Source organism: Tympanuchus pallidicinctus, unplaced genomic scaffold, assembly GCF_026119805.1.
Source record: "Tympanuchus pallidicinctus isolate F22 unplaced genomic scaffold, pur_lepc_1.0 scaffold21, whole genome shotgun sequence".
NCBI classification, from domain to species: domain Eukaryota; kingdom Metazoa; phylum Chordata; class Aves; order Galliformes; family Phasianidae; genus Tympanuchus; species Tympanuchus pallidicinctus.
Window position 1 is genome coordinate 6,561,061 of NW_026294733.1, and position 22,253 is coordinate 6,583,313.

At 36.1% G+C, this 22,253-nt stretch overlaps 1 long non-coding RNA gene across 1 annotated transcript in view; it reads right to left on the reverse strand.

Moving 5' to 3' along the window:
* Positions 1-6,226: 6,226 nt before the first annotated feature.
* The window catches only part of LOC128081479 (uncharacterized), a 178,824-nt gene continuing 162,797 nt past the window's right edge, over positions 6,227-22,253 (reverse strand). The window contains exon 6 of the long non-coding RNA XR_008207203.1: positions 6,227-10,095. This is a non-coding gene — a long non-coding RNA (uncharacterized LOC128081479). The remainder of the gene's footprint in view (positions 10,096-22,253) is intronic.

Sequence of the window (22,253 nt, forward strand, 5' to 3'; positions counted from 1 at the left end):
ACTGCAATGAGGTAACTACATTTGATATGCTTGAATATCAGAAACAATGTTTGCACTTACAAATTGCTGCTTCATCACATCACTTTTAACGCAGAAACTCTGAACAATCAATTCTGAGAATTCAGTACTATTTTTTAATGATGGTAAAGAGGCCAGGCATTAAGATTTGCAACACACCTATTTAAACTGCCTGGAGCATATTATGAGTATTAGTCCTGACATGTAAAAAGGCACTGCACAATTTAAAAAAGCCAAGAAAACAGTAAGGACAGCAAATAGACCAATTCTGAAAAAATCCTATTAAAATTCTAGAAATAAAAGAATTAGGATGTAAAGGAAGAACTTCATTTGTATTATAACTCACTTATGAGGGACTTCATTTATATGCATATGTTCCAATCACTGACCAGCCAAGATCCTGTGAGAACGTCATGACAAAGCATCACCATTTGGTCTCAGTCAACGATTGAAATAATCAGATCCCTTACTGTACAGGAGGCTGATATTACAGAAGTTTGTAATTGGATTCACAGCACAAGTGATAGAAGAACTGATAAAGGAGTCATGGATTCCATCCTCTTTGCCTCTACTTTATCTTCTTACAGTACGTTGCAAAGCATTGTTTAAACTATGATGCCTGCAAAGTGAGCTTGATGGATGACCTGCCTGAATTCACAGCCACAACAAGCTTCTCTCTTTGCAAAAATACAAAGAAGCTATAAAAGTCAACCTTTCCAATCACTTTTAAAAACTGTATCTTGAATATAATGAATAATTGTTGTTTAGAAGCTCACTATTACAGCCATGTCTCTGAGTGACATTGGGCACACAGAATGCTTATCTATCAAGATCGATTTAGCCAAGGTGCAGCTTGGCCAGTATCTGCAATAAGTGGTTTTTTTTTGTTTTGTTTTGTTTTTTTTCGTTTTTTTTTTTTTAAATCTCTAGTTGAACTTAAAAATTAGTGAGCAATAGCCAAGCTATATGCTACTTCGCTTGGCTTTTAATTATACCAACAAAGTCTCTGCTAGTCCTAGACATTTTTATTAAATGATAGCTTTGCACCTCACAATTTGAATGTACGGTTTCCAACTTTGCCCCCCAACCCATTTTTTTCCCTTGCAATTTCTGGTTTAACCAGCTCTGTCTCACCCTCTGTAGCAGCTGCTATGAGCGTGCATGTTAGTGAGGCACAGTAATCATGGCAGTACTGTTGCAGATACATCTGGACACTGTCACAGTGGTGAACGGCAGTTCGTAGCCATGGTTTTCGAGGTATTGCTGTGATTATCAGCGTTAAATGCATTATAAACTGCCTTTCATCTCTGTGAGGCTACAGAGTAAAGCTGGAGGTTGATGCATCTCTTTTGGCCCCCAGCCTGGAGGGCCCTGCTAGCATCCTGCCTGCACAGTTGCCCACTGGTCTCCTAGCAAGCCATCTGTGGGGGCATCCGCAGCACATCAGGCAGCCAGGGCTGAGAGTTCTCTTCTCCACACTCTGTTTTTAGTTCTGTGTTAGAATGAAAAGGAAAAAAAAAAACGTGCCTCCAGCCTTCCCTATTTCAGCCTCCTCATCTACACAAGTGATTGCCCTCCTCTACCATCTTTTATCTTGTAGGGAAAAAAGAAAGACAGGAAAATTAAATGTCAACACCTTCTCTAAGGCAACAGCCTAAAGTGTTCATTAATGGTGTGTCTCAGAAGGAGGGTGAGATCAGGAGATATCTGAAGACCTAACTCAGACCTTAATTATGCCTGCATTGCTGTTAGAACGTATCTTTGTTGTTTGAAGCAAAATAAATAAATCCCAATCCTGCTCTTCCAGGAAAACTCATTTGCTATTATAAAGAAGCAAAATACAGAAATTAGAGCCCAGGCAGATACTGCAAAAATGCCTGTTACTCATACAACATTAGGGTGCAGCAAATAATAATGTGCACCGAGTCCTCGAGCCGAACAGGAACACAAATTAAAAAGATGGTGCTCAAAAAGCCACAAGCCTGCACACAGTGATCAAAAGCTCTTCAGAAGTGGCAGGTTTATCTCCTGCCCTTGAGCATAACATGGCCCTGCAGGAGGGTCTCCCTGAGAGCAGGTTCACAACATTAATAGCCAGCCACTGCTGCCAGAAATGCCTCATTCTGCAATTTAATTTGTACCGTATTTGTCAATAGTCCTAAACTCCAGAAAGATAAGGTTAATATTTAGTGTTTGATGCCAAGTGGAATGAAAGGAAGCCTACAGAAAGAAGCCTACTCCATTTAATGCAGGAAATGTTAATAATGTCAGCGCATTTTTTGAATTGCCATCCCACCTCCCACTTCTATCCTAACACTAGCACCTCTATAGTAAATTGTTAGTCACAGCACTTTGACAATAAAACTATGTAACCATTATGAATCTTTCAGTGAATGATAAATGCACCCACACATAACCTTGAAAAGAACACGCTAGCTAGGAAGCACGTGTGCAGTTTTCCTGCAATGGCATTGCAGAATAATAGTGTCACCAGGAACATGAAGCAGTGCAAGCTTTCACTTACCACATGTACATAAGCATCCTTCCCCTCCACCAAACAAATTTACCTGTACAAGTCAATGATAATAAATTAACCAAGGTAGTAATAAATCATAATAAATAATTATCATCTTATTCCTATTGCTTCATCTTTTAAGGCTATTTGTGTTTAAGAATTTCATGTTTCTCTGCCCCTCACGATCTGTCTATCAGCTGTATAATTTTTTGCTAATAACACCATAAGGTTCCACTCTGAAAGGCAAAAGGGAATTGTAGGCTATGGTGCATCCTGTATCTGGTTTCTTAATTCTTCAATAACTCTGAAGCTGAGCCAGGCACTAGTTTTGGGTAGTCCCATTACAAGTCACTTGACTCAGTGCATCTCTTAAGTTGCTGATGCGTGCGTATGATCAGATGGTTAATAATGATTATTTTTGAACTGTTGGATAGATTAGCACTGATTTGGGTAAAGCTACTACGTGGTGTTTAGGCTCCAATGTCTTTTCTTTAGCCGTGAGTATGATGTATTGTCTCATGTTGAATTAATAATGCAGATCTGAGTTTCATTCCTGACTGGAAAAAACTCAGATTTACTGATGAAAATGAAGAGGAATCTGGAAGGAGAGTAGACTTTGAAGGAGGGGAGGACAAACAAACAAACAAAAAATTTTTTTTATTATTCATAAATAAATCAAGGTAATTCAGCCCTTTACAAGTATACCAGATGACCACCCCCACACATCCATCCTGAACTGCAACAGCTTGAACTCCACAGCAAGAAGCACTCTTAAATTGTCACTCAAAATGAACTGTTCGGTGGCCTTCTCTACAAGTATTTGATGTACATAATCCAAGTGTACTCAAAGCCACATGGAACATACTGGACTTGAATAATAGTTTCTTTAATACTTAACACTAGCACCAAGAAAGAATGATAGCTGAAAACAACAAAAATTTCCATAGGATCTAAGAATGTTGAAGACCACGATTTTATTCTACAAGTTACATTAACTGCTCAACAGTTGAACTAAGAACTGATACAAAATCCTCTGGAGTTTGTTCATTCAAATTCAGATTTGAATTGATCGATTACAACTTGCTGAAGAAAACACTACACAAGAACTATGTCTTTCTTAGCTCAGTCTTACAGGGAACTGAGACAATGGAGTTAAAGCACTTTGCAGTACAAGAAAGCTGAAGATAGTCTACTTTCGTGGTCTTATGTCACTTCAGATAATTCTTGTCACAGATTCCTATATGACAATCAATATTAAAATAATGTCCAGGATGTACATAACAGGCTAAGATTAGGAGATGCTCATTTAATACAAAAATACTCACTACTACTTACTACATCTAGACAGTCTATTCTCAACCTACCTGCAAATAGTCTGCAGCATTCAGTAGACAGAAATTAATAAGAACCCAGAACCTGACCACAAAAATAATTCAGATGTTACTGCATAATAAGTTAATTCAAGAAATGAGAAAGATTTTATTTCTTACTTAAAATCAGCAGACACTTCTCATAACTTCCCAAAAACAGCAGACACCACATGTATGAAATAACACATGCAAATAAAAGCAGTATGGAGAATAAGAAAGCAACCTCTATTATCAGTTCTTAAATATCACAAGTATACAACTATAAGATCAATTGCAAAAAAATGAGGAAGGTAGGAATTTAATATTTATAATATTCTCATATTCCTAATGAGAGTTTAATTCTTTATAGTGCTTTTGCTTCAAAGAATCTCTCTAGCTTGATTTTAATTAGTCTCAAAAGGAGGTTTTCATTGAATAGGAAATTCTCAGATGACAAAACAAAAGAGGAGAGTCAGCATAAGTTAAGTGAACTAGAACCAGCAGAGGAAGACAAGCTGAGTGTCTACTGGACAGGTTTGCCAATATCTCAGCAATTCAATGTCACTTAATGCAGAAGCATGCAGCAAGTGTCTTGTTATATTAAGGAGTCTGTCTCCTCTGAAAAAGTTAGTGACATTTGGCTTGCGTACAAAGCAAGAAACTTTTAGCAACTGCTGAACAGTTTTGGTTTTGTTTTAAGAATGATTTGGAATTCACACTGCAATGGATCAAATTTAACAAATAGAAAGTCACAAATCACTTAGCACTTTGGCAAAGGAGGGGCCATTGGAGAAGGGTGGGTGAAAGGTAACAAAGGAGAAAAAAATTCCTACCCAAGGAACTAATTTTAATCTCATTAGCATTTTTCTGTCCCCTTGCATATAACATTCGTGCTGTTTTTGATATACTGCCAAGTAAGGGCCTTCACAGAAGTGAAAGCATGGCCTTCCATTTCAAGACCCTTTTATAGATACTGAGGAACACATTTTCACTTAAACATCAATGTCAGATGAGAACTACTCATTTCCACAGAATTAATTGCAGATCGACACAATAGCACAGCCCATTTTGTAACTGTTTCAGCAAATGAGGTATTGATTCTTAAGGCTATGATCTCCAAAGTGCCAGGTCACCCAGACACGTAAAGTTAATTTAATTGTATTAAAAGTATTTCTACTGGGTTTCTCCTTCTAGAAGATCATGAGAAATTTCAATTAGTTAAGAGATTTTGCAAAATGCTTAAGGAAATAAAGTAAATACAAGATGCCAGAAATCAATGTTTGGACTTCAAAGAGGCAATAATGAATACTCTGAGACAGTTATCATCAGTGTTTCTCAAGACCAACTGTTACGTAAGATCCAGTTTATTTATATTTAGGCATCACTACAATCCAATACAGAACAGTTATTTTTGAGACCAGTACTCAAAAAAAAAACAAAAAAACGGTCATGAACTACTGAAAGAGAGCATCAGATATTCTCACTTTTTCTTCCTTATAGTGGCACCATCTGAGTTGCTTGCTAATTGCACAACATATTAATAACAAGAGTATTTTCTAGAACATCGCACAGTACCAGGCAACAAAATCCAAAATAAAAATAAGGTAACAAGGGAATTTGAGAAGATGGATCAATTGTGTAAAATCCTTACATTCCTTCTGCCCCAACAATGAAGACAGAGGGAACAGTTCGCAGAGTTGTTCACCTGTACTGTGCATGTTCCTCACCCATTTCCGTTTCGTTTTCCAGAAGCACAAGGTCATTACTATCTATCCTGTGAAGCAAACCTGCTAATTACTGATTACCTTTAAAAACCTAATGTTTGGACATCATAGGGCACACTGTAGTATATTTGTGATATACGTGGTTTTTAATAACCAGCATAAACCTTAACATACATAAATCCATATTTGCTTTATCAATATTCTTATAAACCTTCACATAAGATGTGCATAAATACCTCAGATAATCAAGCTGATACTCATCCCTATGGAATAGACCATGAAGAACTAGACCAGCTCAAAGCCAGATGTACTTTTTTATGTTTTGAAACATACAAGAGATAGAAGTGCTTTTGCCCAAGTTATTTCCGTCCTGGCCTTAAAAACCCTTAATTTTTTTTTACTTGTAAAACATTTGTACTGGGTCATACCTTAAAAACTGCCATAAGCTGTAGACAACGTGGTTGCCAAGAGGGGCTAAAAGCTGTATCTGGCTATACGACACATAAAAAAAAAAAAGAAAAAAATAATTAGAATGACCATATTTGAAATTAATTTATCAGACCTAATCATATATATGCCCTACTGGGGAAAAAAAAAAAAAAAAAAAAAAAAAAAAAAAAAAAAAAAAACCAAACCACCAACACAACACAAACAAACAGACTCCACACAGTTGAGTTCAGAAGTATTTAACTCAGAAGAAAAACACTGATCACATCTGTTGATTCTATGATTGCTATTCCAAAAACATTTACAATCTTGACAATAGAAATAACAACAGTTCTCTTCAATTGTCCCACATGAAACAGCATGACTTCCAGTAAAATAAGGAAAGAGTATTTTCCTCGTGTATACCCTTAGCTATTTTAAGGCACACTAGATGTTTTATATGCAAAAGCAAGAAATATATTACATTTTACTTTTCTAAATAGCAGAACTCTGATAATAAAAGCAACATATTTTTCTACACACATTCCTTATAGTGGTTCTGTATACTCCACTTTCCTGAAGAGTTTCTTACTCCCTCCCCAGCAAGGTGAGTTTTCAAGTAAATAAAAAAATACCTTCGAAAACATACAAAACAGACAAAAAGAAATCACAAAATAACAATAATTCACCACGTACTCTTCATTTTCTTCCTCACTAATAAAGAAAATACTTATGCTAAATCTCTAGTCTTCATCAAAATAGCTTTTATTCTTATTTTCAAGAAAACTTCTTCCTCAAAAGATATGCTTACCCAGACAATTTATTTACATACAATAAAATGATCACAAAATGGTATGGGTTGGAAGAGGCTCTCATAATCATCTAGTTCCAACACTCCAGCTACAGGTCAGGACATCTGCACTAAACCATGTTGGTCAAAGCCCCCTCCAATAGGAGATTGAGCTTAATTAACATTACTTTCAGCTGTGTCCTCCATCAAACCCACTATTTGCCACTTAAGTAAATTGCTACATTCTCACTGGTACTGTCTCTTTCAGAGAGAAGAAACAGCCTGTATCCTAGAAATAAAAGTTGAGAAATGACTTGAGAAAAGCATGGCTTTTCTGACCGCAGTGTAATGAGACAAGAGACTACAAACCATTTTTTCCACAGTAGGACCATTCAACTTCCCTTTATGACAATAATGCTTCTTATGAGCCTGTCATCGTGCCTTGAGCAGGGTGCTGTCATAGAATGGCTTGGATTGGAAGAGACTTTAAAGATAACCTAGTTCCAACACCTTACTGCTTATTGTTTGATATCTAGCTCATGTACAAGAGACTTAAACAGAAAAGGAGAGTCCCAGTTTTGGTATATCTCCTCTCTCTCAGGTGCTTGGAGTTGCATTCAACAGACTGTTCTAATCTGAATGTCATAGCCTGTTATTCAGAAGATGATGGTGAAAGAAGAAATATTAATACTGAAGTATTTTAAAATAATTCAAAGCTGAATGAGTTTGACCACACAAAGGAACATGACTGTAGCTCAAATATTTAAGGCATTTCTTTGAAAAATGAGTATTTTGGAGTCTTCCAGTTCTCCTCCCCAAGAAAGTGTCTATTTTTATACACTGTCCATTGAATTTTAAATATTATATAAAAGTAGTGTAGGAAACAACATCTTCTGTTTAGGCAGCCTTAACTAATGTCCTAACTATATAATTTTTATTCCTCTTGTGACTCTGTAAATCTTATGTTCTCTTTTGTACAAATGAACCTCAACAGAAGCAGAGGAGCCACCAAGAACCTGTAGACTAAAGGCTTGATTGAGCAACGTATTTAAGTTAAGAGCTGCCATCTAGGTGTTCAGTGTGGAATAACACTTTGTAATACTTCAGTGAGAAATCAGATAATTATCTAGGTATTAAGGACTTCACAGTCATTCCTCTTTGTGTGCCTATCAAATTTTTAGGCAAGTTTTCTATTAGTTTTCTGAGAGTGCCATTCTAGATGTCTAATGTGCATACACACAAACAGCTGAACAGCTGAAGCACTGGTGTGAAGTATAGGACGTGAATTTATGAGCATCTATTTCCCAAGTTCTTTTGATTTGCATGCTCACCTTTCCACATTTTCAAGCTTTTATTCTCTTCTGTATCCCTCTCAGGCATTTAAGATCTGTTGCAAAATGTGCACTGAGAGAATTTTTATCTAATAAAACCCTAAGTAGACAGAACACGCTCTTCTGTTTTTAGGCCCATCTCTCATCTGCTTACCATTTTCCTTTTCCTCCTTCCCCTTTCTCAGGGTGTGGGTCTGTTAGAACCTGCCCCATTAGTCAGAACTAGGCCAAACAAGCCTGTAAACCATTGACAGCCCCCTGGTCCTCCCTTTTTTCTACCTTTTTTTTGTTCCTCCAGCTGTTGGGTCTGCTGTCCCCGTCACAGACACAGACTGATCTAGAGATAACTCTGTGACAGGCCCAAATTCAGCCAAAACTTCTTCCAAGCCTCTGGAAGTTCACTGAAGCTGAGACCAACCTTCAAATTAGGCCAGAGGGAAAACTTTTCCTGCTCTGCTTCTGATTTAATGTAGCATTAGAGAAAGCACATGGCGGAAGTGATCTGGGGAGTGAACAGCCTCTGAAATGCCATGTTCCCATTTGATCAGAAAAAGCAACTAACGGCTGAAGAGGACTTTAATTGCAATATCATGTAGTGGCCAAGATGATAATACTTCATATTCACAGTCTGACAGTGTAGTGCTGGTTTGAAACAGAAGTTAACAGAAAAGTTCATTTAATATAAATGACTAAATATCTTAGGGTCAGGGAGACAAACAGGGAAAGTCATTTTAAAAAGTATCCAACTTGAATTAAATCTTTCATCTGAAACTGGTGAAGGTTTTTCTTCATACTTTAGACATAACAAGACTTCCGCAGAGCTCACAAAAAGGGTTTAAGTAGTGTTAGATTTTACACTAAGAAACTTAATAGAAACTATACACTGGATTTCAGAACATCTTTGTTTCTCACCACCAAACTCTATTTTAATCAGTCGCAGACCAATGGAGATGAGGAGGGAGCAAGAGGCTGGCTGGGCTCCTTGCACCTGGCCATGGTCATGCTGCTACAGCCCTCTGTGTGGCATCCAGCATGGGGTTGGAACCCTAGCTAGCCAGGCACCCTTGAGCTGGGTTGAACTCAGCCCATCACACAGTCAAAGCACAGCCCATACAGAACTTGTCCTTTGACAAGGAAGGGAAAATACATACATTTTTCAGCTAGGTCCGTTTGGCTGACTTCTGGCCATTTATAAAGTGCTCTGCTGGTGACGTGCAGTGTTATATAATTATCTAGATCAGAACACTGAGAAAAAGATAAGCAAACTTTGGTATTTTCATGCCTTTATTAAATACAGAGGCCAACAGTCTACTTATATCAGATGTTTATTATATATCACAATACATACCAATGCATACACTAATGTATATACTCTGATTACCTTAAGCTGAATCATATAGATATTGCATGACTTTCAGTAGAAGATAAGGCAAAACGTTTTTTTGGTTTTTTTTTTTGTGACTGACTATAGGGATAATATTGAAAAGAAAAATTGGTCATTTACAGTACGGTGATCACAGTAATACAGCACACAGCAGGTAAGATAACCATGTTTCTCTTGTGCTTGCCCTAGATACAATCATAATCCAAAGTTTCAGTTAGGTGCACACAAAAATACGTAACATGCTCTTCTCCCATTTGATTCTGCTCTACTTTGCAAAGCTCTACATATCCTTGAGTTCGGGTAGACTCCTTTCTGCCAAGATGCTCACATGTTAAGATTTTTGAACATGCACAGACAGTTGCTGTGGAGTTGGTTGTGGCTGCAGAAGTCTTCTTATTGGAAACAGTTTAGTCGATAGGGCCAAGAAAAGCACTGCATTTTCTTTGTAAACTCTGAAATCTTCGTAATTTTTTTCTGATCAAATGTATCTTCAGTTCTTATCCCAGTCCCATCATCTTCTTACACTTTTGGTACTGAAAAACCACAGATATGCTGCGTCTGCAATAAATAAATAAATAAACAAATAAAATTCATTTGCCTGCTTTTCCCCTTTTTTTTTTTTTTTTTCTGGTAAATTCTTCAGCAGTTATTAATGGTCTCTGTGTTTACACTGCACTGTATCTTAAAATTTGTACCTTACCTCTAGCCAGTATGGATTAAAGAGTTGATGTTTCCTCAGTAGTCAACTGTAAAGCCATGAAGTGGATGTAAAATACTTGCTTTTTTTTTTTTTCCCTCTTCTTTTATTTGGAAATAGAAGTTTTTAAATGCAGTTAGTCAATAATCATTATCTCATATATGTAGTTATATTAAGGGTAATGATCTAGAAAAGCACTGTTCATAACCAGGCTTTCTCAACAAGAAGATTTTGCTGCAAAGCAGGCAATTAATCTTCAAATAGACCATGTAAAACACAGGTGTTCAGTGACATGCAGATTGGTGTTATCAGTATTACAAAGTCTTTTTTCATAGCATGTTGGAACCAGTAAGGAAAAGAGATAATGCATTTGCAGTTTTCCATTGGAAGGAGATCGATGTCTTTATAAATAACTTTTTCTTCTGAAGACAACTCTTCATGCATCATGAAAATTCTAACATTAGGATCTGCTAATCTGAATGGAAAATGCAGCCTAAAATCAGTTATAAACCATCTGTGTCCGTGTGCTCAGTCATTCACAAGTTTGAAATCTACATTCCTACTCTTTACATATGAAATGAAATAACATTTAATTAAATAAAAAATAAAACAAAATAAAATAAAATAAAATAAAGGAACAAAATCTTCATATATGAAATGTATTAAATGATTTGAAGAAGTTGCTGCTTAATCTGCTCTCTGCTGTTTAAAGGCCACTACTTATCTCTGGGAAGTACTGTTTTCCACATTAATACCTTATTTCACTTGGATGAAAAGCAAACAGTATCCAAAAATGAAAAGAAAAGATGTTCCAGATTGAGGAATTACTGACAAATGCATAACTACGCTACAAAAATCAAAATAATTTCACTAGACAGAAGCTTTGAGGCCTTCTTAGTGTTATGGCTTAACAACATACCAAGGAAATACCTTGTAAAAAAAGTGAAAAATGCTACTAGCAATTTCTACATCTGATCTTGCAGTTCTCCTCAGTCCATCTGGGTACCTCATGGACACAGAGACAAAGCCTATTACAGTCCGTAACAAAAATAATCCAGTTGGCTGAGAAAGGAATAAAAGCATCGAGTCCTGAACACGAATGCACACCCAAACTACTACTTAGTTGTATATAATGAAAGATGTCTCTGTATCTGGGAATTTGAAGGAAATCTCCCTATATTGCAAGAGAGCCTGGAACAATAATTTATTTCATTGCCAAAACAGCTTCTCAGCTGGAAAAAACTGGCAGTGCGCTATCTGAGTTGATAAACCTTGCCAGTGCCTAGCAGCAAGGAGAAGACTTGTTACCTTCTAGGAAGATTATCATTTCAATTTTGTTTTCCTACTACTTTCAGCTATGCTGATTTGCTGCTTTCATTTCATATAAGAAGAAGAGGAAGGTGGTTCTTTTCAGAATAATACTTTTGCTGACTTTAATTCTTTAATACTCTCTGTTCTTTGTTGTAACATAAATGCTTTTTCCTCTGTCAGAAGGTGTCAGCAGAAGTCAACACAGCAGGTGTGGGGTCCAATGGTCTTTTGCAACTTTCAGAATGTTGCTAAAATTTATTTTTAAAAGTTTAAAATTTCTCTTCTGCTTTCCCTATCTAAATAACGAAATAAGCTGAAATGCCACTCTGTCCTAGAGATGTTGCCATATTCAGAGTATTAGAGATCAAATTGTCTAAGCTTTGACATCTAATCAACAGCACTAACAGACTTGAATGCAAAGCAGAAAACACTGATTTTAAGAATTAAATATTCTTCTGACTGTATGAGTGGATTACACTCTGCCAAATAAGGAATATCAATCTTAGAAGTTATCCTTGTGATTAAAAGGACTAGCTCCAGCTCTTCAAATGTTTGACACTGCTTTAAAGATGTGCATTCATCAGCAGTCCTACTTAGTAAAATCACTCTAAGAATTGGTCATTACTTAAAAAAAAACAACAAACCCTTAAGAGAAATTAAATTTATGCTGAGATTTTAAATGATGGATGTTGAAAGAGACATGTACAGAGCACTAAGTTCACACAAACTCAAGACTTCAGCCTGAGTGATTTCCAATGCAGCCTGTTCCAGAATAAGGCCAGAAGCAGATGCTTTTTTTAAATTTCACCTGATTAATGTCCTTTTGTAATGTATTTGTTACCTGCACAGATATCTACATGCTCTTCTTGAAGGGAAACCTATTCTGCAATGCATTTGTAATGGAGTTAGGCCAATAAAGTCCCTGATAAAAAACGAGGGTTTGTCTCCAAAAGTGAATAATATTACAGAATACAGTATCAATTCTTATCAATACCACACACACACACACACACACACACACAAAAAAAGTACTTATGTAGTTTTTCAGATACATAAACACATTAACCTACAATACATACGTAAACACTTTAACCTACATAAAAACCAGCATGGCAACTATCCACTATTTTTCTCAGAAATAAATATGGTTCAATTATTATCTTGGTTTCTAGATAATAAAAAAAGAAAAAAAAAAAAAAGGAAAAAAAAAGAAAAAAAAGAAACTTTACATTTCCTTAACTCTGACAATGCCTCATATTAACCTTTAGAGAATACTTGTATGCATCAGAGACATTCCACATAAGAAAATCTATTTTTAAAAGTCACTGACATTACTATCATTACTATCCCCTGAGAGAAGTGAGATGTTACCCGGGGAATACTCTGAAGAAGAATAGTGTCAGACACAATAATAGCCAGTAAGAGCAGTCTGCCCTGAGCATCCACAGATTCAGGGCTAGGACTGAGAAATAGGCCTTTGAAGGGTAAAATCTGGCTCTCATAAGCCTGAACATGATCTCTTAGGAAACCATTTCAGTTCCAATGACAAAAAAATTCTAATAATTTACAATAGAAAGAGTATCAGGCTCTAAATATTCACAGACCTACAGTTCTTTTAAGTGATTAGTATTTCAGACTTGGAAGGTGTACGGGTGATTTTTGATGACTCAGTGAGGCAGAGTGACAAACATCTCTCCAGAGTGAAAATATGGGATGGTGACCTCGTAATCCTGAGCTCTGACTGCAGGAGGGTATTCTGGCAGGATTTCCAGAAAGGCAAAAACATTTTTCACTGCTCACATAAATTGATTATTACTCTTTGAAATTGATATTTGACATTTTTTTCCCTGTACATTTTAGCAGAAGAACTGTTGAGCATGATAGGACTAAGGTTTTCTTTGCCTGCTACCCATGGTAGCCTGCATCAGTCACAGAGTCTGAAATGAAGACCCCATGGCTGACCTTGTAGAAAACGAAAAAACTCAAAGGAGATACATATATTACACAAATCCCTGTTCTCTTCTTGGTGACTGAGGAAAATTGGTACATCTTCTTTCTCATGTAATTTCAAATGTCAGGGAATTTAGGGTTTAATCACTGGACTCCGTCTCATTACATGCCAAATCCCCATAAATATTTTACATCAATGTCTGGAATTCAGGCCCAAGAGAAATTCTAAGTTTTGTGTCATTGTCAATACTATTTCCTTCTTCATTACCCCCTAAACTCAATAAAATATTCAGACTAACTTCAGGATGTGGTCCAGAGTGTCTACTTGAATTGAAACAGCAGTTCTGAACCCCCTAGGTTTTAAGGGATTCTGGGGATCCTTAGTCCCATCTTCTGCCCGAGGCACATTCTCAGGGCCATGTCCAGACTAGCTTTGGAAGATCCAAGGATGGAGATCTCACAGCTTCTGTCAGTCCTGTTCCAATATCGTACCACTGTTATGATAAAAAAAAGTCTTATGTTACATCTGCTTGCAATTTGTAATTCTCCAACGTGTCTATTATCTCTTGTGCTATCCCTGTCAATCCTTTGAGAAGACTCTTCCTCAAATTTCAGTGTACCCTCCCATTAAATACTTGTATATTTCCATCATCAGAGACATCATGATCCAGAGAAGGCTTTCACCAAGAACTTTTTGGATTTCAGAGATTTAATACGTCACAATCTTTATAAAAGAACCATGGAAACTCATTCCTGAAGTTTGTGGGTGACTGCAAGATTCGAAAAGAACAGCATTGGTCATCCTTCCCATATCATTTTGGATTTAGAGTGGGTGTCCTTCTGCCACCTGCTTGTCATTCAGCTGAGGTCCAATTTGTTACTTGCTTTAAAAATGCACCGAATTTTGTCTTGAGTGCCAGCCCATGCCTATTCATGGAAAATGAAAATAAAATCTTTCAAACTGCCTTTATAAGAGTCTTCCCTGCTCACAGGAACAATCAATTTCAACAACAATCTTTTTCTCTGTTCTACAGCACAGAATTCATCATAAGAAACAAGAACCTACCTGGCTTTTAGAACATGAGAAAAGGAGAGAGATGTGATTTTTTAGGGCTAGAAAATGTCTTATCCTATAAGGTTACCCAGATATTTCGTGTCAGTCACAGGGCATGCAAGGGTGGATTTGTTCTAGTACGAATAAAATCACTCCATTAGTTCTAATGTCTTATGTAACCACTTGATCCACTTCACTGGTTGTAATGGTCTGCTGGGACAAGGTTCTGAAGTAGCATAGTGATCCCATTATTTTGTCAAGTCACACTGCAAATAGCTGCTTGTATCACTTCAGTCAAACATGGTCTGGGGTGTCTAGGTAGAAAGTCAGAAGGTAAGGCCCCTCAAGAGTCGCCTTATTCTTGAAACTGAGAATCTTGGTCTGTGAAAAATCTTCCTTCTCAACATTTATTGCTGAGTTTAATAATACCTGTGTCCACAGACACATGATTGCACACTGATTCTAAGAAACACCATGCTCCAACCTTGTGATCTTTAGTGAGCAGTTTTTTATCTAACCTGTTATCCTTTATATAATGAAAGTGTTTTCTAAATGAAGACACAAAGGGTAAAAGGAGGTACTGCTCCTTTAAAGGGAAGTGATGGTATAAATGATCAGACAGTCTCTTCTTTTCTATTTTTCATAAAGCAGCATTTTTTTCCTAGACATTTGCTATGATCCCTGAAGTTAGACCCTAAAGTGTAGATTTTTAAAGGCGTTAAGCACTTAAACAGAGATAAATGCTACATAAGCAAGTCTGAAGCCTATCTGCTAATTAAACTGCTTAAGTTCTTTAAATATAACAGATTTTATCATTACATCTCAGGAGATGATTTTCAGATACTGTTGATCAATAATGCTTCCTAATGATCACAGGCAAGTTTTTAAAATAATACGTTTATAATAAAAGCAGGTGCTTCCCTTAATTGGTCTGTATTGATTTCTTTTATATACCTGCAGACCTGAGCAGAATGACGCTTTCTGACCTTGTACTGAAAATGTGCAATGTTCATACACGTCATGGAGTTTTACTTCATGAAAGTTCCAGTCCTCTAGCACAAGCTTACCTACTGACAGTTCTACGAATCTACAGAAAACAAACTGAAAGGAGACACAGTGACTTGCAAAAAATATTTGCTTCATTTGCTGCTTTCTGTAATGTTTTTCTACTTAAACTGGATGTAGAATTCTTTGTAAGATTCTCAACATCTTACCAGGATTGCATGGTGTTGGAACGTATAAAAGAAGACTTATTTTTTTTAACAGAAATACACTCAGACATGCCAGGTCCTTGACAAGTCTTCATGAACAGTGCTTACCCTCTGGAAAGCCTGCTTCTGCAAGACCCAAGCACTCAACCAGCAAATTTCAACCTAACATATCCCACAGTTTTGAATCAAAATCATAATCTGCTATTATGGAAGTCAGTTATGATGTTCAATAAAAGTGTTGTGTGACAGCAGTATGTGCCCGTTCCCTTCTGAGAACAGAGTTATGAGTCTAGAAGTCATAAGCAGGTGCTCAGCTAGCAAGAAGATTCAGTTGCATAGCTATTCATTCTAGTACACGGGACATTTACCTAGCATAGCATCTGCCAGATTGCAATAAAATGAATGATAATGAAACAAGAATTACACATAAAGTATCTTAAAATAACAAAATGAAAGGACTGAAAAATTTGTATTATTCTCAAGCTCTGCTCTTCTTAATTTTACTGTTGGGATTTTTATTTTCCAAGGATAGAGGGAGATTCTATGATAAAAAAAAAAAAAAGCAAAAAAAAAGCTTCATGCTGTTGGAATGTATGCTTGTGTACATATAAAGCTCCTGCTATTTTCTGTGAAGTCATTTTAGGAACAACCTCCAGCATTTGATAATGAAAGTACAGTTTCAAAAGAGACACCCTCTGCAGAAAGCACTGCCCAGATCTTGCTCAGTGCTGCATGAAGCAAAGCTGATACTATGAAAAGAAAGAGAACAGTTTCTGTTGTTTTAATCTTGCAGACTTCCATACCTTTTGATCTTCTCTTTGTTCCCTCTTTGTGAAGCTTAATTTACACTGCTTGCAATTTATGTAGTTCACAGTTTGCTTATCTCCGCTGAGCAATAACGTAGAACACTGTGATGTTCCCCTGCAACTATCAGACTGTGATTTGTCTTGTTTCTAAAGACAGCATCTGTGTTTCTGTTGTACAGTCTGAATGTCAAATCACCTGTTTGTTGACTTTTTAAAGTCAACATCTGAACCTCTAATTGCAGAGTGTTTGTTCAGTGACTAGAACACACTTTTCAGCTAACCTCTGATTTATTTCCCCTCAGATTTCATCCAGGGGCTTTGAAGGACAGTTTTGCAGCATATGTTGTGGCTTTTAATGGGTATTAACACAGTTTACATGCCAATTAATTAAAAAGTAGGCAATTCTCATAGAAACTGTTCAATATCAAAAGTCCCAGTAGCAATTATTTTCTTTAAAAAGTAGATTTATTTTTGCAGTAAGTAATTTTCTCATCTTTATAATTTAGTTTTAAACAACTGCGTATCTTAATGATGGAAAAAGTAACACAGCACACAGTCCACTGTTCTAATCCAGCTACTGGAGAAGAATATTCTTGTTTGTGGAGACACTTATTCACTATTGTGTATTTGACTCCCACCAGGGACACACTACAGTGACAAAAGGGTAGAGATGACTTCATTATAAACCTGGTATTTTCCTCAGCTTTGAGAAATAAGGTGGAGTAATTAAAGCATCATCAGTTTGATTTCTCAGAAAAGAAACAGAAACAGCTGTTCATCCATAAAAGTCACAATGCATGGTTTACCCTTTCAAACCAGGTGCTAATTGGAGCTAGCAACAAGCCGCTCTGGCTAGCTGACCACTGCAGGTGGTCAGAGCTCTCACTAGATACAGTGCTGACACAGCACTGACACCAGCCTTGGCTCAATATAAGGAATGTCAAAAGCATTAACCTGGACCTGAACACACTAAAAACGTTCTAACTAAGGCCACATTGCTCTAACCTGCACCACAGACAACACAGAGGAAATCAGTGCATTTGGCCACCCCCAACCCACCTCAAACTGCCCATCTGTACCAAGCAAACCTCATCAAAGCACAATATTGACTTTAAAACTGCATAATTTCAAATATAATTTCAAATATAATTTCAAATATAATTTCACTATGTAATTTCAAATATATCAATTTTTATTTTATATATTTAATTGAACATACTTATGTCACTGAGATTCATACCAATTAAGTAAAAATTCAGACTTGAACTTTACTTGAACTTACAACTGCAAATATAACATGCAAATAAAATATTGTTGGATACATTCAGAAAGCCTCGCAGCTTTTATCTCCTAACAATGGGCTTTCTGAAAGATACTCTCCACATACACTGCTCGTGTGGTAAGTTTTCGAAAGGCAATATTCAGTAGTCTCAAAAAAATCAATACATCCAAGTTTATGGAAAACCCTAAGACAAGCTGATAAAGTTACCTTCATTTATGCATACACATGTTCAGAATTTTTGCATTGAATTTTCTTGTTAAAATTCTAGTTGCACTTTTGAGTTGAGAACACCTTTGCTATCTGACTAGATGCATTTTTGATCTTGTCACAGATTTGATGCTGGAAGAAGGCAGAATTATGCAGGGGACATATGGAGGTTAAGCAAAAAGGGAATCAGAATAACACTCTTAGCCTCTAACAATTCAGAATTGTGGATTCTGTTGAGTACCAAAACCCATTTGGAAATTCAGCATTAGTGACAGGGAAGGACACCAATGATATCAAAATATGTTCCTGCTAGTTCATAAAGTCTTCTAGTCATGTATCAAGGGTGAAAAGATTAATCCATTATATTAGTCATTCATTTAGAGGTAGGTAATAGAAAAAGATCCTCAGGGACTGGCAGACATTTTCTAATAGTGACTTGCTGTTCTTCAATAAGTTCAGTCCCATAGGATACACAGTCCTAAACTCTCAATACATCTTCCTGAGTACCAAGAAATGCAATAACAAAGAAGTCCTATATAATTCTAGCCCTCAAAGCTTTACATTTAAAATTCAAATCTTTGCAGTCATGAAAGAATAAAACATGCAAAAAGGAAATGTTTCTAGCCAAGGTATAAAATATGATGTACATGTTTCACATGATGATGCATTATTTTTCAGAGGACAGCCATAAAGAATGAAGAGTTTCTTATGTCTGAAGACCAAACATTGAGATCATATGGCCTTTTTCAGATTTGGCATTCTGCCTCTTTGTGGAGAAGGCATAATGAGAACTAATAAATGTATGCTTTGCAATTATCTAGTACTATTCACTCACTTCTATCAAATAATGATAGTGATTTACAGTGCTGTGGGAATTTTTGTGTTGAGGAATACTTTGAATGTCATGTAGGCAATGATGAAAGGCTCAATTAGATGTGATGATACAGAATTTCAGCAGAAAAACAAAGAGTTCAGATTAGTATTTCTTCACATTGTAATCCTAATGAGAAATCCTGAATTTTAGAAACCTAAAGAAACATCAGAATCTGTTCACGTGCATACATGGTGGAATCCACTCTGCCTGGCTTTCATCAGTGCTCTCTTTTAACACTTTTAGCAGTTCAAAAACAAACAAAAAAACCTCAAAGAAACAAACAGAAAAACAACCTCACAAAAGCAATGCAAAAAAAAGATCTAAACATAACACAAAAATTAACAAAAAATATTTTTAAAGCAGCGTGAATACTTACTGCATTTGTCAGTGCGAATGGCTATTTTGTACAAGTTTTAAGTTATTCATACTGTTCATGTATGTTATTCTGCTCTTATTCAAAGCTGTTTCTAAATTCTCTACATCCCAAAATTTTGTTACTAACCTTCAGTTATCTGGGTGTTAATAAAAGATGACAAACCTCTGAATCTTTTCAACTTAGACCCTTTTCAGCTACCTAATTAAGCCAAATTCAGAATTAAAAATTTCAGCCAGCATATCCAGAAATAAAGTCTATGGAAAAAATTCAAAATCAAATGAATGTTCGTGAGAATAATTAGTTTCTCTACTAAATTCTTAATGATCTTGTAAAATCAGCATGAACTTCCATAATTCAGAGTAACATTTCCAGTAGAAGCAGCTTTTCTCTTGGTACCTGTTATGTTTACTACTCAACTTAAACCATCTATGGTTACACTTACAATGAATAACAATGCTTCTCACAGAGGATGCTTACTTCTCATTCATATAAGGGTTGCAACTATTCTCAGCCCAGCAGTGTCTCAGATTGCATCTAGCCTAATAGAGCAACATTTCCTTTACAGAAATGAATTCTGGCAACAATAAAGAAAAAAGGGGGGAATTTTTCTTTTGTTGGTTGTTTGTTGTTTTTATCCCTTGTGGTACAAAGGTACTTCTTGGCAGGAATAAGTGAGCATCCTGCTGTGTTTTCATGTCAATGTTTTATGCATGGCCAGAAAGTGCTGAGAAAGTGTTTCTGTGAATACAGAGTTAAAAAGCACTCAAAAACGTATTTATATAGGGCTTTAAAAATGTATCACGGTGGAACTGTGTGTGGATTTCAACTATAACAAATAAGGGCAATGTATGTTAAGTTTATCTTCCTTGCATTTGATTTGCTCTTCAAATGCATGAAGGAGTTTAACACTAATGAAACAGATATACCCTAAAGTTTCAAGCCCAGATAAAGAGCAGGCAAGCATCAATGCAGCATTTTACTTCATAGGTTTTCCAGCTTGCAATCTTCTTATCAATTTCCTCATGGTCTTTTTCTGCATAAAAACAGCCAAACAAGCCAGTCTGTGTTATAGCTTTCTGAAATATAAACTTTTGGACCCAACACCATTCTCCTGTTCATATGATCCAGCTTTCACCATTTGTCTCTTTAACAAGTTAGACCTCATAAAAAGCAATGCAATGAATATAGCTTCAGGATGCCTTTTATGCATTATAACTTTTATATTCTAATAAAATGAGATCCTTCCAAAGGACACAGCATTGCCAGATTCATTTTCACAAGCATTTCTTAATTTATACCCTATACCTACATGCCCAGTTTCTATTTATTAATGTATTTGTTTTCATTGGAATAACAGGCACAATAAAGGAGGAAAACGGTGCAAATGCAGATATTCTTGAATAACAATCTGGTTTAGTTCTGGATCTGTTTTTGTCACATATAACACTCCGGAGATGAAGAGTTAAGCAAAAGTGTTAAGCGAGCAGCCTGCACTAAGCTGCTGCTGTTAGGAAACCCGATTTGAACTGATGAGTAAACAGAGAACCCCTCCCAAAATCTGTATCTGGCTGTATCTACTGTAAATATAGTATTGTATTTACATCATTTATGAGGAAGAATACTGAGATGATAAAGGTCACAAGGCCATTATAGACAGGAAAAGTGGGAAAAGGGGAAAAAAAGATTTTTCAAACAAAAGCTTCTTGTTATTCTTGAAATTTACTGTAGACTGTTCTCTGGAGAAACATAACAGCAAATAAATATTTCAGGAAAGATGCTGAAAAGAAAACGCATCATATGATGTACAAAGGAATGAAATAATGCTTCTGCTGTACTTGCTCTGCCTGAAACTTTGTTGTCTGTCCACTGGTTCTGAGTTGCCTTCGTTCTTTGCAGCAGCACTTCTATTAAGGCTAAATAAGTTTCAGAGACACTTCCCAAAATAAAATATTTGATATAAAATTATGCATTAACTAGTCAATATCTTTACCTATATAGGTAATTGTAATCAGCATACGATTTATTGCTTCATTTTGGTATTAATCTTTACATGATGCTGTTATTATTCAGCTTAGTTATCATGTTCAGGAAGATGACTTCCACTGATAATTCAAATCTCATGGAAAACCAAATGTGTGTGATCTTCCTGAAGCATACATGAAGTACTAAAAGACTATGTCTAATAAAAATTGATATATCAATTCAGAAGGCTATTTACCTCCCTTGTTCATAAAGGAAGACCTCAAAGACTGAATTCTGTGGGTAAATTCAACTTATTTGGTAATACATTTTCAATAAATTTTTGGGAAAATGCATCCTTCAGTGCTTGCCTTCAGAAAGAACCGGAAAATTTCTGTTCATTTAATACATATTGTCTATCTATAAAATCTATTTTAAAATGAACTAAAATTAATTCATCAAATACATTCTATCCTGCATGTCTTTGGATTGCCTATATAATTTACCCTGTGAGACATTTATTCTCTTTGTCTATTCTGAACACTACCACTCACTGTATCTCTTTTGAAGTCATTGCAATGTCATTAATTTAAACTCATTTCAAGGCAAATATCAGACTGCTGCATACAGCTACACAAAACAATGCCAGTGCTGCCGACTTCTTCCAGAAATTTGGAGGGCTCACTCATAATTAAAACAAGTTTCATTTCAAACTTTTTATTTAAGTAGAAGTCTGAAGGTTTAATAGAGATATATATCCTATATTAACATAGATTTAGAGTAAAGTAGCTTTCATCCAGAGGGGATATTATTGTTGTATTCCAAGAGGAATAAAACTTCATTAATCAAATCACAATAAAGTCTTTTCTCATAAATGGTAACAACACTTAAGAACTTTCCTCTAGTTGTCAGATGTCTGTGAGAAACATATCCAAGATTTGCCATGGCTAAGAAATAATTTTAGGGAATACAGACTGCGTGGTGAAAAA